At 37.3% G+C, this 16,597-nt stretch overlaps 1 protein-coding gene across 6 annotated transcripts in view; it reads right to left on the bottom strand.

The window, feature by feature from the left end:
• HELZ (helicase with zinc finger) overlaps positions 1-16,597 on the bottom strand; it is a 155,010-nt gene that overhangs the window by 17,208 nt on the left and 121,205 nt on the right. The window lies entirely within an intron of this gene.

Raw genomic sequence — 16,597 nt, 5'->3', positions numbered from 1 at the left:
TTTGATTATAATATGCCCAGGTGCAAATTTCTTTGGGTTTATCCTATTTAGGATTCACTCTGCTCCTTAAATCTGTAGGCTTATGTCTTTCACCAAACTTGGGAAGTTTTCTGCTATTATTTTGTCAGATATTTTTCAGCATCACATTTTTTTCTCCTCTCCTCCTTGGACTCTGATGAAATTCAAAAGATTGAATATTCAACCTCTGTTTTTGTCCCATAGGCCTCTGAGGCTCTGTGTTCCTCCCTACCCCCACACCCCATCCAATCTTTGTTCTTTCTGTAGTGCAGATTAGGTAAATTCTATTGATCTTCAAGTTCACTGACTCTCTCCTCTGTCATTTCCATTCTGCTACTGAGACCATCAAGTGAGTTTTAATTTTTGGTTATTGCATTTTTCAGTTTTAAAACGTCTACCTGGTTTTTTGTTTTTTTTTTTTTAATATCTTCTCTTTCTCTGCTAAGACTTTTTAACATTTGTTTCAAGAGGTCTGTGATTGCTCTTTGGAGCATTTTAATAATAAGATGCTTTAAAGTGTTTTCAGATAATTCCAAGGTCTGTGTCATCTTACTGCGGGCACCTGTTGATGGGCTTTCCTGTGTGAGCTGAGATTTCCATAATTTCTCATATACTGAGTAAGCTTGGATGGTATTATGGACATTTTAAATATTAACTCATGAGACCCTGGGTCTGTTTAAATCCTACGGAGAATGTTGATACTGATATTTTTGTTTTAGCAGGCAACTGATCTGGTAATGTTAAGTTCCAACCTGTCTTCTGTGGGCTACGGTTTCAAAGTCAGCTTAGTTTTTAAAGCCTTTGTGGTGCTATCTGGATCTGCACTGAGTGCCTGCCACTCTGGATTCAGTCCGTGACCTGGGCAGAGGTCTATCCATCAGCTCAGTTCTCCATGTCTTTGGTATGCTAATTAGGATCTGATCCATGTATGTGTACATCAGACCTGGGCCCATGAATTCATCAACAATTCCAGAGTCACTTTCTTAAGCTCCTCCTCTCCATGAGCTCCCTGGTGATTTCTAGGTCCTTGGGAGCCCCCTTGATAGTCCTCTGACCAGAAACCACCCACTCCCACAACGTGCAGAGTCTAGGGCCAAGGGGCAGGAGGACAGACAGGAAAAGGCAACAAGGTCTGGCCCCACCCTCCTGGCACCACAGGCCCACCAAGCAGAGATGGCTCCCCTCCCTCAGAGTTCTGGCTCCCATAAGCTTTTGCTGTGATCAGGGCCATCACAGTGAAATTTTTGACTCCATATTGCAACTAACCTCTAAGAAACTACTAACTGCCAAGTTTTGGTGTAGTATCAAGGGAGAATATCTGTAATTATCTGAAAAGGTCATTAAAATTTAAAATCCCTTTTCCAGGTACATATCTGCATGACAGAGTTTTCTTCATATACGTCAACCAAAATGACATATTGCAGAAGATTTGCAAAACTGAAAAACTGGCACTCTTTTCACTAAACGTTTTTGTTTTGGAAAATACAGTTATTTTTGTTAACAAGGAATGAGTTTATTATTATAATTTTTAAATGAATTGATATTTATTTTAAATTATTAGTTTTAAACACTGATAGCTTATATTAAAAAAACTGTTGATAGATATTTAAACATCACATAAATAAAAGTTTTTGAGATCCTTCTGACGTGTGCATAAGGCTATTCACTGAAGCACTATTTTTTTTTTAATGGAATTGGTGGATCGCTTGGTAAACTCTAATTTTATTTTATTATTTTATTTATTTATTTTTATTTCATTTATTTATTTATTTTTGCTGTGTTGGGTCTTTGTTTCTGTGTGAGGGCTTTCTCTAGTTGTGGCAAGCGGGGGCCACTCTTCATAGTGGTGCGCGGGCCTCTCACTATCGCGGCCTCTCTTGTTGTGGAGCACAGGCTCCAGACGAACAGGTTCAGTAATTGTGGCTCACGGGCCTAGTTGCTCCGTGGCATGTGGGATCCTCCCAGACCAGGGCTTGAACCCATGTCCCCTGCATTAGCAGGCAGATTCTCAACCACTGTGCCACCAGGGAAGCCCTGAAGCACTATTTTTTAATAGCAAAGGACTGGAAGCAATCCAAATGTCTGTCAATAGGAGACCCGTTCAATAAACCATGGTACAGCTACATAATGAAAGTACTATGCAGCTGTAAAAAGAACGAGGAAGCTTTCTAAATACTGCTATGGATGAGCTCTGACCTATCATGATACACAACAACATGTATAACATGCTACCTTTTATCTACGAAAGGGTGGTACATGTACGTACATAAGTATCTGCTTTTATTTTCAAAAAGAAATAATGAGAGGATTAATTTAAAAAAATAATTGTTTTCTATAGGGGGAAGGGATAAGGAAGGAGTAGAGTCAGGAATGGAAGTTTAACCTGTGAATATCACTTGTTTTATTATTTGGACTTTGGGACCATGTACTGATAAGTGCTTCCTAAAATCAAAATTAGATTTGAAAACTAAAACCAAATAGAAATAAACTCAAATGTTTATCGAATGAGTGCTATAACCACACACAGGAGAATTATTTCAGATACCTTTAAAATCCAGTTTTGTTTGTTTGTTTTTGTTTTTTTGCGGTACGTGGGCCTCCCACTGCCGCGGCCTCTCCCGCCACGGAGCACAGGCTCCGGACTTGCAGGCCCAGCGGCCACGGCCCACGGGCCCAACCGCTCCGCGGCATGCGGGATCCTCCCGGACCGGGGCACGAACCCGCGTCCCCCACATCGGCAGGCAGACTCCCAACCACTGTGCCACCAGGGAAGCCCCTAAAATCCAGTATTTTAACTAAATATATCTATGGGATATAGCCTTAGGACAAAATGAACCACACAGATGTCTTCAACTGCATTTATTGCTAATTTAACATCAATACTGTTATTATGAAACTATTACACACACACCCTTATCTATCTATATCTTATCTATGTGTATGTATATACATATAAAGCAAATAACTAGCTGTTAGTCATTTATTAGGAACAATGATCTCTAGTGTAAAGTGAAAAACACAAATATTAAAAACCCTATAATCCTTCATTGACTTGGAAGTATCAATATGAACTCATGATTTATTTTTCTCTCAAAAAACAAAGTACTTCCCGGCTCTGCCCAGTGAAAAAGCAGGGACAAGCAGTACCAGAGAGCACCTTCAGTACCAGACTACAGTCTCCATCAGGGCTGCCCTGAGAAACACCTGATTCCTGGTCAGGGGCGGAACACGTGCGAGATGAGCTAGAGACATCTTGTCCGGCCTGAAAGCAAGGAAGCTACCAAAGGTCACTGTCAATATGTCAAAGAACACAGCCACCAATATGAAGGGGCTCCCACTGGCCAGAGACGTAACAGTGTGTCACACTGCAGAATGGCTACAATGGACTGAAAACTCAAATATATAATGATGCCTGATTCATGATGATATTCCAAAGGAAAAAACGGTGAGGGGAGCCTGAGTGGTCATCTCTGGGGCCTGCTAAGGCACCATTACTCTGAAAATTTAGGGCAAGAAAACAAAGGGCAAGAACTACTCATTTTTTCTATATGGACCAGATTTGAAGGAATGAAACCTTTAGTGAGGAGAAGTTCCCTTTCATAGAAGAAAAATAGATACAAAAGAAATTAAAAGAATTTTAAAATCGCCATTTTGCCATCTCTAATGAAACAACAGTTCTAAACAATAGTCATCAATAGCTGCTAAATCTGAAGGTCGCTGGGAACTTTTAAAACTGGTGGATCAGACTGCTGTCATCTGATCACTGATAAACGTTAATCAACTTAACATCACTAAAGGTAGAAAACCAGGTATTATGAGCATCTTCCCCTGTATGTATACGAACATACACCTTCACTTAAAATGATATACACAACCTGGTAATTTCTCACCAAAATATCACAGATATCTTTTTATGTCATGAAAACTCATTTATTACACCATATTTAATAGCTGCACTTTATTTCTTCACTCATTTAAAGTTGGAAAATTCTAATGCCCGTAGGACCAGGTCTATAACCTACATGTGTAATGTAAATCAGACCAGGTGCTGAACAATACGGAGTTATGTTGTGATAAACTAAAGAATACATGCCTGGCACTCAAACTAGTCAAATTTAATTTTCTAAAAAACCACTGAACAAGTTAAAAAAAAAACAAATCTGGACTATCAGTCTGTACTCTCTGAGTTTTATCTCATTTCTAGGATATTTAATAATCTTTCACGACTTTACAAATTTACTCGTCTAAAATACCACTGAATTCCATCGCTGTACATCTTGTTCAACTATAAATTTTCATACAATATGAAGGTTATTGGTTCACTAACAAAATTGATTCTCTGGAGATGCTCACGTTTTTCTTTTAATCTAAAAATATGTTTTTGGCCTGGATTTGTGTGATCCAAGTAGAGGCAATGTAACCTTGACCTAAATTAAAATGTCAGGGACACGCAAAGACTCTGGGGCAGAAATCAGACCTTACTCACTTGTGTATTCCCGGCACCTAAACACCATGCCTAGAACCTAAAAGTCCTCAATAAGTATTCAACAAAAGGATTTAAACGTTTAATGGTGAACACATACCATATTTTCTATTTAATTTCCCCAAGCTTTGAAGAAGAAATTCCTGACTATAGAACACTCTTGGGCTCTACTAACTTACTTCAATTTAGCTCCCAGTAAGGTTATGATCTTACGTCTAAAGCAATGTGCTATAGTTTTGTCGACTTACCTAGGAAGAAAGAAACTAGGAGAGGAGTATCACTATAAGATTAAAAACAGTATTAGCAAGCCAGGCAATGTGTGTTGGATAAACTGTAGTTTGCAACAGTAATGTCTATGGGTTCATGTCATGTAATCTATTGAAAAGGACTTGATAACTTCTGAAACTGTATTTTGTTTTTAAAGGCATGATCCCCAGTTAATGGTGGAGACTGGCCCAAGACTCCACTAAAATAATAATAAGTGAACATAAAGGATCTATAACAATCAAGACTGGATGACTGGCCATCAACAAAGGACACATTTCTGGAACACATGGAAGACTGTCTGTGGAAGAAGGATGGAGTTAGAGCTACCAGTTGAGAGGAGAATCAGTCCACTCTGCAGGATTCCAGAGAGGCTCGGGCCTCAGAAACACAAGCTACAATGGAAAGTGAAGGGAGGACGAAGGGATAAAACGGGGGGGATTAACTGAAAGTCTGTACAGAGAACAAGTAGTCTCACCCTGCACTCCTCCGCAACAACCAGAAGATTCAAGCATTAAAAAGTCCCCAGGGAAAAGCCTGCCAGGCAGTGAGTCATTAAGGAAACGTAAAACTCCCAAACTGCTTTTCAGGGACACAGATAATCAAGGGTTACCAGACATTTAAAGGGAGTCTCCAGCGTAAAAGATGGTCACAGATAAACAGGAAAAAAGGAGGGCCCAGGAAAAAGAAGTAGCAATTATGTTTTAAAAATATTTTTTAAATGCTTTTTTAGTTCTTACTAAAAATCTAAGACAAAACAACAACAACAAACTCTCAATTGGTTTCCTCAGAAAAGGCACTGCATTTATAAAAACAAAAATAAGATGCTATGAAAAAGGAAAAACCTGAGAAGGAAGAACTCTTGGAAATTAAAGAATCTGAGGGCTCAAATGTAAAAGTGTGATAGAAGGGTCTGTAGGTAAGATGAAGGAAATCTCAGACAGCAGGAAAAATACAAACATTAAAATGTGAGAGGAAGAAAGAATCTGAAGAATCCAGGAAGTCTAACATCTTATCAACAGAAGCTTCAAGAAGTGAGAAACAGAGAAAAAAAGATGGTAGGCAATTAGCAAAGAAATAATACAAGACAGTTTCAAAGAGCTGAAGGGTGTGAGTCCTTCAGTTGAGCAATTCTGTCCAAAAGACCCTTCCGTGGTATGGGAGATGCTGGGGACCTGCACTGTTCAGTAAAACGGCGCTGAGCCACACGTGGCTGCTGAGCAACTGAAATGTAGTTAGCAGAAACAAGAAAGAGGTGGTTCTATTTCACCGCATTTCACATCACATCAGATCCATCAGGAATCCCTGTAGCTCTCAGCTACAAACAGACCTTGAATTTACTTCTCGCCATTACTACTGCTCCATCATAGTCCAAACCACCATCATCTCTCACCTAAATAATTATGCCACTCTCCACCATTTCTTTTACATTATTTTAAAATAATTATTTTTAAAATAAAATGCATTATCTTAACAGAAGTTTGAAAACGTCAATGTCACATTAGGTTGATAAGATTCAATCATAATAGAAGCAAAAATTTATCTTAATTTTCAAAACCACAGTACATTTATCTCTGGGTTTTGTTTTGTTTTTCTTGAAAGAAAGGTACACTAAAATGAACGTGACTTTGTACCAAAGTGCATTAAAATCAATTTAGGTCTAAATAAAGATAAATACCATTTGAAAGCATTTCACAGGCAAGGGCACTTACACTCTGCAAACAGTATTTTCCCACCAAGCGATGTTCTCTTCCTACATCCAAACACAAGGTAATAGAGGAGATACTAGAAGGAATGCAATATTACATCTAAGAGAGAAATGTCAGGTTCACTGCTGTGACATTTTGAGCTACCTTGACTCATTCCGGCTCGTCAACTCTTCTTGAATGTGAAACAGTCAAGTTATCAATTATAGACCACAATCCCTCTTACGATGAAAATATGTCAGCTTGACATAAATAAAATAGTACACAGAAGTTTACCTTCAGCTCATAGCTATGATAACTCTGAATAATTATAACTATGAAGAATCACAGTTATCATAATTAATTTCAAAAAAGAAGGTAATGCCAGAGAATTCTGTTTATAATGTTTAAAGAACATTGAGAAATAAATTCCTTATAGTTAATCTTCTGATATTTGAGATCTCCAAGTTAATTATCTGAGCTGTCAAACATTTAGTAGGTAGAACTGGATAGCTCTAAGAATACGGAATTCTAAAATGAACCATCTCCTTCTCTCTCCACCACCATCCCCCCCACTTCTCCGCAAAGGAGAACTTCATATAATTGAAGATTTAATTGTTTGGTCTCAAGAACATGATTTGTCTCACCCCTGGCCTCACCCACCCACCTGCCACGTCTACTTCATGTAACTGCAATCACTTCCTGCTTTCTCGGAGTAAACCTTATTTGTGGCATAAGGATATGAACAACAGTGTGATGCTCCAGAAACAACGCGACACCGGAGGTCAGGAGTCTCAGCTCTGCTGTGATTAGTAACTGCTTGAGCTCTAAGTCCTTCAACATCTCACTGCCTCAGTTTCTTTTTAAAAGGAGGAGTTAGAATAAGTGATCTTCAAGGCCTTGACTAAATCCCAAAGTTCTAAGTTTTACTTTAAAGCCTTCAAAAAATCAAAGTCTTTGTCAATGAGAATGTATTTTAACTTTTTATTATTAAAAAGTCCAAACATCCATCACCGACCTTAACAGCCATCAACAATTTGATGTATTTGCTAAAATAATTAAAGTGTTATGACATATACAAGCCTATTTAAGTTATTTAAATTAAAAAAAACTATAGAGAGCATGCTAACTGATTACAATAGAATGCATTATGGGCAATGAGTTTAAAATTTCAGATTTTCTCCCCACAGAGGGAAACTCCTATGAAGTACACTGAAAGAGAAGGGCCTGCAAACAAAAATTTGAGAAAAAGATCCCTTGCCTATAAAAATAAATATATATTTCTGACAGAGAACGCCCTTTTATTTCCACCTACACTTCAGTCCTGTAGGCCCTTAGGCTGTTCAATATATATACTTTTCACCTTTTATTTTCTTTCTTCTTTTCTTATTTCCTGACCACTTTTTGTTTCCTGTTGCCTTTGCCCAGTTCTCAGTTTTTTTCCTGAAGAGAAGACTACTCTTTCTACACACATCTCCTGCCGAGCAGACCGCTCCTTTACTTTTAGATGGCAACACTATCAATGACTGGCATGCAGAATTTAATTTTAGAGTCCTCAGGTCTTAAATAATTTCATTATTTATTCCTTAAAGGCTTATTCTCCTCTGCCGGAGATCCTTAGTCCTGGGTTCAGTACGGACTCCATATATGTTTGTGTGTTTATAAACATTCTTCATGCTTAAACTGTGAATTTGTTACGTTGCTAAACATATGATCATTATTTTCTAAGTCCACTGCTAATATCTCCTTCTAAAAATCAAAGTGTAATGCTAAAGTTTCAAAAGCCATTTAAGAAGAAAAAGCTAAATGACTAAACTCATGTATGAATTTCTATTTTTAAAGATTGTTGTCAGTTTAAGGAAAAATTCATAACCTGCTTACCACTGTTTTATAAGGTACACCTCTAATGTATAAGGTTAGCAAGCCATTCACATGTATATGCATAAATAAATAACTGGGGGAAAGGTTAGCAACTTAATGAATTAGGGCTCTATTTATAATTATACTATCAAAGCTAATCACTAAGGAAGAGCTAAATGCTCTGGTGGAAATTCCAAGTCTCATTAACTATGGTGCCAGAACCTTTAATTAAAATAGAGCATCTCATTTAAATGATTAGCTTTGATAATTTAAGCATATTCATGCTTAAATTACAGGTCTAATTTATTAATTTGTTGATCACTGTCTCTGTTATATGCATTAGATGGTGTATTAGATACCACATAGTGACGATCTGAGAAGACACTTCTGAGAGGACAGCAATACTACCTGGTCATGCAACATAAATCATGACCTATCATCATGCATCCACCTTTCAAGTCAGAACAGGCAGACTACGTTGATCAGCCAAGAATATAATCTTCAAGCTACATCTGTACCATAATACCTTGGCTCCATAGAAGGAGACTTGGCGGGGAAGAGGGAGGATGATTAGACAATAGTATTGAAATCACTGAGTACTGAAGGACAAGTACTTCCTGAAAATCGTTTTGAAAACTAACCTCAAAACTAGCTGTTTGAAAGAAAAAAATGAAAATAAACAGATGGGTTAAAAAGTGTCTTTGTTCAAAAGCCAACACATAAGACAGAACTATTTCAAAGCAGATACCTCACAGAGGCCTACTCGTCATCTCTAAGACGGCATAAGTAAATGCTGATTTATAGGAAGCTGATCAGAATGAGTGACTTACAAGAATTCCGTTTTTGTTAGAAGGCCACTACAACAGTACCACCAGCGCAGCACAAAAATGTGCAGCTCCGAATGCTTATTTGGAGACTTTTACAATACGACACTTTTAAAAGGAACTTTCCATTTATTACTAGTGAGGACTTTTAATCAAACTATTATTTCATGGCAAAGTACCTCTTAAATGGCAAAAGCTTTGCTCTGCACCAGTGTTCTGCACTGCTGGCTCTATGTTAAACAAAAGTTTTTTAACGTGATAAAACTATCTCCACTTAAGAAGAATGAGGATTTATCTCTCAAGATAAAATAACTGGAAAGTATAATGGGGGAAAAAAAAAGGTCCTGTTCATAAACAAAAAGCAAGGAAAACTCAACCTAAGAATAAATTTAACCAGAAATGAAAACACTAGTAAGAATTTTACAGAGGAACACTCAGAAAACAAAGAAAAAAGGGAGAGAAGGAGGGAAGAAGGAAAAAAAAATTAAAATATAGAAGACTGTACAGTTCCTAAATGAGAGGTTTAAAATATTTGTAAAGACAAAATTTCCCCCAATTTAAGCTATCCATTTGATATAAGTGAAATTAAAACCTAAGAAAGGTTTTTGTTTCCGTTTCGGGGAGAGGAGTTCACATAGGTATTCTAAACTTCTAGTAGAAAAACCAGAGAATAACCTCTTCTCCCCGGCACTCCCCAAACCGAAACTGGAAGAAAAAAACAAAGTAATAAGGGAGACGTCACACTATCAAATTAGAATACCAGAAAGTCTCAAAAATTAAAACAGTGTAATTCTGGTACAGAAACATATGGACAGATGAGGAGAAAAATAGGAAGTCCAGAAACAGATTGCAGTATATACTGAAGAACTGCATCTTACTCAGAGATCAGATTGTAAAGTTATCATGCAAAATGAAAAACCTTACTCAGATCAAAATTACCCTTGAAAAAATCCCAAATCATGCCAAAATTACTAGAAACTGAATCCTTGGACGTTCAGAAGCCAAGAGATAACTTCTATTGCTGCTCCTTGCATTTCATCTCCCCCTCCCCCTAACAGCAGTGAGTTGAAACACAAATGTGATACAGTGGTATTATGAAGAATTTAGTATTTGACAAGAAAACTACTGTTCTATCTAGTGAATATGCAATCATTTAGTAAAGAGCATGAAAACAACTGGCTAAATATTTGGAGAAACTTAAATCATAACCTCAAGCTTACACTGAAATGTGAAATCAAATTGGAGCAATTTATCAATCTATTTCCAATCAGGAATGGTCTGTAACCTGGTCCAGGTAAGGAAGGCACCTCTGCTCTTTGTTCTCCTTATCTCATCACATCAGTAAAGAACCAGAAGTGGGAGAGGGTGCAGGCGCTACAACCAAACCACAGAGCCCTAGCTTCATGCAAGCAGCTGAGGGCCCGGGCTTTTGAGGTAGGTAAGGAAAATCCACGGATTGATGCCTGAAGCATCTAAATGAGAAGACTCTAAAAATTTTAAGTAGCAAAAAGTGCCATTGAATAGGATCAAGATCACGTTCAGGGATCTTGACCTGGTAGAAAGAAAGGTTTGATGGGGCGATATAACTGAGCACAGCAATTAGGGAAAAAAACTGTTTCACGTCTCCAACAAGTAGTACCCCTCCATGACAGCCACATGTTCTCACCTGTGAATGCTATGAAGAGCCATCTGTTACTGTAGGTGAACAAAATTGGCTATCCCAAAATGTCTCTCTGGCTTGAGGATTAATTTAGGCTGATTGTTTTTAAGCCCCAAAAGACTCAGGAAGAACCTCTGACCTTCCCGCTAACTGCCTAAAAGAATGCAGATAGAGGACCTGTTCCAGGAAGGGAGCTGTCGCCAGAGATCACTATAGTGCGAACTAAGTGTCTAGACAGGGAGGAACCCAGAAAAGCCTGTTTGTTAAAATTCCTCTCTGGGTCCCACTGGCTGCACTGCCAGCGAACCACACACTTGACTTTCCATCTCCAAGCCAACTGCCTTCCTGCACTCTGAACTCCAACCACCACCCCACATCCTTTTGTCTTAGCTGAAGATGGTATTTAAGGTGAGGGCTTTGACCGTTTTGGTGAGTTACTCAGTTTTCCTGGGTCTCTCCCATGTATAGGTGATATTAAACTTTGTTTGATTTTCTCCTATTAAGCTGTCTCATGTCAATTTAATTCTCAGACCAGCCAGAAGAACCTAGAAGGGTAGAGGAAATTTCTTCCTCCCCGACATTACAGGAGCTATCCTGGTATAGTGAAATGAGGAATAATTTCTCTAACTTCCACATTTTCCATGCTGACCAGGTATATCATTTGTCAAAAGAAAATCAAAATTATTATAAAAAAAGAGAAAACTAATGAAACACAACATGAAAAACCATATCTGTTCAAGTTAACTGTTAAGCTAACATCTAGATGTTTTCATCCAACATAAGCTTCATCTACCAAGGTTTCTAGCGATGAAAGAATTAACAGTAGGTAGGGAAATAACACATTTTTCTGTATTGTTAATGTTAAGGAAATTATTTTAAAAGGTTGGAAATAAACAGCAAACATATAAACCATTCATTCTGTGAGATGATTCATGCAAAATCGTTTTGTACAACATAACAGACAGAAGTTATCCTAATGTACTGAAAACGTCAAATCCTGTAAATGTGGTAAAAATAATATTTCCCTTGTCAAGGTATTTTCTTCAGTGTTGCAAGTCAGTCATCATTTGTGAATCTCATGCATCAAAACAAAGGTGACCAAATGTTTTTGCAAAAGTAATTGCACTCTAAGAACCCACTGACAATTGAAGGTACTTATTCATGTACTCACAGCTAAACAGTAATAACAAATGTTAAGAGCGCGAAGGTACAGAGAACTTAAATTCCAAAACTAAGAAACATTTAAATAGATCAACGATTAAAAGTACACTATTCAGTATCCAACATTATTTAGCAAAGTACAAAACTTTATAAAACCTTATAAAAACTGTGGCATGTTATTTCCCCCAAACATTATGAACTCATTCTACTGGTTAGATCAAAATAGCACAAGGGTTATCAGTAAAAATGGTGGAACGAGGAACTCCATAAAAGCAATGAAAAAACTGACAAAAACCGTCACAATCAACTTTCTTGGAATTTAGGAAACTAAAGCTTGCAGCAACCAGAGGAGCACTTAATCAAGAGAAACCAGAAAATTTCAGTAAGAAGAGCAAGATTTGCAGTATTTTCATTTCCCACAGGCCCATGCCCCTGCTTCTCCAGCTGAGTGGTAGCCTTGAAAATAAGACCCTGCGTTTCCAGCACTACTATCAGAGCAGAAGGGGCCTCACTGTCCAAGAGCTGTAATTATTTGTTTTCACCTGCCTGGTACAAAACAACACTTGACTCTTATCTAACTCAGAACTCAACCAGTGCTGAAGGGGCCATACTGAAAATATTTACAAGGCCGATGTTTTAGTTGCTGCTGCCTGAAGCAATGGATAGCAGTTGGACCAAACAACAGACTAACAAAAAGCTTTGGAGGAAAGGCTGGGTTATAAGATACTTTAGGGAATAAAGACTTCGAATAGCTCCGACCTGTTCCTCCCTGGGAATCTAGAAGACCACACACATGCTGTGCACGTGCTCAGGAAAGGCCAGAAAAGTTCTCACCTCTGGCTGATCTGGAGGCTGGAGAAGCAGGAAGTTAAAGCTGAGGCAGAGGTGTAAACTGCCTGGCCGAGTACGGAAGGTGTGCGCAAACACACGTACACGCAGGTGCCTCTGCATGTAAACTGCCTGGCCGAGTACGGAAGGTGTGCGCAAACACACGTACACACAGATGCCTCTGCAAAAACTGGGCAATGTTTTTGGAATGGGGTGGTTAAGGAAACCTCTGGGCAATGGCTAGTTGATCATTAAGCCCATGGAAGAAAAACTTCAGAGGCCACACACAACAAATACTGACTTTAAAAAATTAGTTCAAAATTTAAAAATTAACTTTAAATTTGAAAAATTAGTTCAGAAAAATCACTAAACAAACAAATGACAACAAAATCAAAAGGCAAAAGGATGAGAAAAGACATTCCATGCAAATGGTAACCAAAAGAGAGCTGGGGTGGCTATACAAATATCAGAAAAAAAACATACTTGAAGACAAAAATTGTTATGAGAGAGAAAGGATATCATATAATGATAAAAGGCAGACAAGGAGATTTAACAATTATAAACATACGTAAACCTAAGGACAGAACCCCAAAATACATGAAGCATAAACTGACAGAATTAAAAGGAGAACTACACAATTTAACAATAATATTTGGAGACTTCAACATCCTAGTTTTGATAATGGATATAAAACCTAGACAGCAGACCCAAAGGAAAGAGAAAATTTGAACAATATAAACCAAATAGACCTAACATATCTATAGAACATGCCACCCAACGAGAGCAAGATATACGTTCTTCCCCAGTGTACTGGAAACATTCTCCAGGATAGGCCATACAACAAGTCTCAATAAATTTTAAAAGATTAGAATTATACAAAGTAAGTTCTCCAACCACATGGAGTGAAATCAGAAATCAATAACAGAAGGAAATTTGGAAAACTCACGCCGGAAATGCTTGTCTTCCTCTAATTTTGCCAAAAATGTACCCTAAACATTATACCAGAAGTTCTGGCCAGGCAATTAGGCAAGAAAAAGAAATAAAAGACATCTAGATTGGGAGGAAAGAACAAAACTATATTTGCAGGTGACATTATCTTCTACATAAAAAATCCTAAGGTATTCACACACAAAAAAATCTATTAGAGCTAATAAAGAGTTCTGCAAGTTTGCAGATATACAATCAACTGCACTTCTAAACACTAGCAGCGAACAATCCAAAAAATGAAACTGAGAAAACAATTCCATGTACCATAGCACAAAAAATAATATGATACTTTGGAATAAATTTAACAAAAGAAGTGTAAGACTTATAATTGGAAAACTACAAAATACTGTTGAAAGAAATTTTAAAAGACCTAAATAAGTGGAAAGGTACCATGTTCAGGAACCAGAAGACTTTATATTGTTAAGATGGCAATACTTCCCAAGTTAATCTACAAATTTAATGCAATCCCTTTTAAAATCCCAGCTAGATTTTTTTGCAGAAACTGACAAACTAACCCTAAATTCCATATGGTAATTCAAGGGACCCAGAATAGCCAAAACAATCTTGAAACAGAAAAACCAAGTACCAAAGACTCATACTTCCAAATACAGAACTCACTACAAAGCTACAGTATACAAGCCAGCATGGTATTGCATAAGGACATATATAGATCAAGGAAGAGAATTTAGAGTCCAGAAATAAACCCATAGGTCTGTGGTCAGTTGATTTTTTGACAAGGCTGCCAAGACCATAAAATGGAGAAAGAATGGTCTTTTCAATAAATAGTGCAAAGAAAACTGAACAACCACATGCAAAATAATGAATTAGACACATACCTCATAAAATGTCCAAAAATTAACTCAAAATGGATCAAAGAATTAAATGTAAGAACTAAAACTAGGAAAGGTAGATGTAAATCTTTGTGATCTTGGATTAGACAACAGTTTCTTAGACATGACACCAGAAGCAGAACGACCAAAGAGAAAACAGATAAATTGGACCTTATCTAAATTTAAAACTTTTGTGCATCAAAGGATACTCTCAAGAGGGGGAAAAGACAGTCCACAAAATGAGAGAAAATATTGCAAATTATATGGGATAAAGAATGAGCCAATCAACGATGAGCCAATCAATGAATACTGGAACAATTTGAACAAATTACCTCTAAAACCCTACAAATAAGATATAGAAGCTTCCCTATGAAACTTGACTTTTTAATCAGCATCTGTAGCAGAAAATTTGCAAAACATGAATAAATTATTTCTAAAGCCTTTAGAAATCACTAAGGAACTGACAAAATGAAGCTAATGTCAAAAAAATATTTTTCATATCTCAAAATTCAAAATGTTTACCCTGCTTTAAGAAGACATCTGTGATTGATAATGACCACACGAGCTTTACACATTCTTACCTTTAATCACTGTAAGCTTAACAAGAACAGCTAGACAACATTTTTATAGTCCACACCGAATGTACCATTTTTGAAATTTTATAACCTAGAATTACTAAGATTTTTGTATCAGTGAAGGTCCATAAAGATGCTCTTTAGCAATACCAAAGTATAATTCAGTTTACCCTGGAGTGCTTAGTTTAGCAGAGTCAATTCTACGTTGAAGACTGCAAATTCTGATATTTGGGAATCAGTGTCATTGTGTATTAACTGCCCCAGTCTAAGAAAACACCAGGATGAACGACAGGAGAAAGAGCACAGCCCTTGCAACTGACCACTGGCTGAGAAAACCAACATCTATGGAAAACCTTAATGAACAAATTTGTAATTAACAAATACAATGTAAGTAAAAAGATGAGCCACTAAAAACCATTTCCCCAGATCAGACAGGATGAAGCTTCTTGAATGAATAGCCTCCTCAAGTCAGTCAGATGTTAAGTGTTCTAAAACAGCAATAAAAGGCTTCAGGTTGTAACAATGACCATTCTACAAAGCCTGAAATAGCATAATAAAAGGGGAAAATTAAAATAAGTTCCAAGAACAGCCTCAGGTAAATCAATGAAATTAGAACACTCCCTCATCACACCATACACAAAAATATACTCAAAATGGTTTAAAGACCTAAATATAAGACATGGCACCAAACAACTCCTAGAAGAGAACACAGCCAAACATTTTTGGATATAAACCACAGCAGTATATTCTCAGACCAATCTCTCAAGGCGAAAGAAATAAAAGCAAAAATAAACAAGTGGGACCTAATCAAACTTAAAAGCTTTTGCACAGCAAAGGAAACCATCAACAAAACGAAAAGACGACCTAAAGAATGGAAAAAAAATATTTGCAAACGACCTGACCAACAAGGGGTTAATTTCCAAAATACACAAATGGCTCATACAACTCAGTATCAAGAAAACAAACAACCCAATCAAAAAATGGGCAGAAGACCTAAACATACACTTCTCTAAAGAAGACATACGGATGGCCAAAAAGCACACGAGAAGATGCTCAACATTGCTAATTATTAGATGCAAATCAAACCCACAGTGAGGTATCACCTCACACTGGTCAGATTGGCCATCATCAAAAAGTCTACAAATAATAAATATGCTGGAGAGGGTGTGGAGATACAGTTACCCTCCCACACTGTTTGTGGGAATGTAAGTTGGTGCAGCCACTGTGGAAAACAGTATGGAGGTTCTTTAAGAAACTAAAAATAGAGCTACCATATGATTTAGCAATTTCACTCCTGGGCATATATCCAGAAAAGACAAATACTCTAATTTGAAAAGATACATGCACCCCCAGTGTTCATAGCAGCACTGTTTACAATAGCCAAGACACGGAAACAACCTGTCAATCAACAGATGAATGGAT

This window comes from Leucopleurus acutus (assembly GCF_964270905.1).
Source record: "Leucopleurus acutus genome assembly, chromosome: 19".
Taxonomy (NCBI): Eukaryota; Metazoa; Chordata; class Mammalia; order Artiodactyla; family Delphinidae; genus Leucopleurus; species Leucopleurus acutus.
Note: the sequence above shows the minus strand (reverse complement) of the source record. Positions and strands in the feature narration are given on the sequence as shown.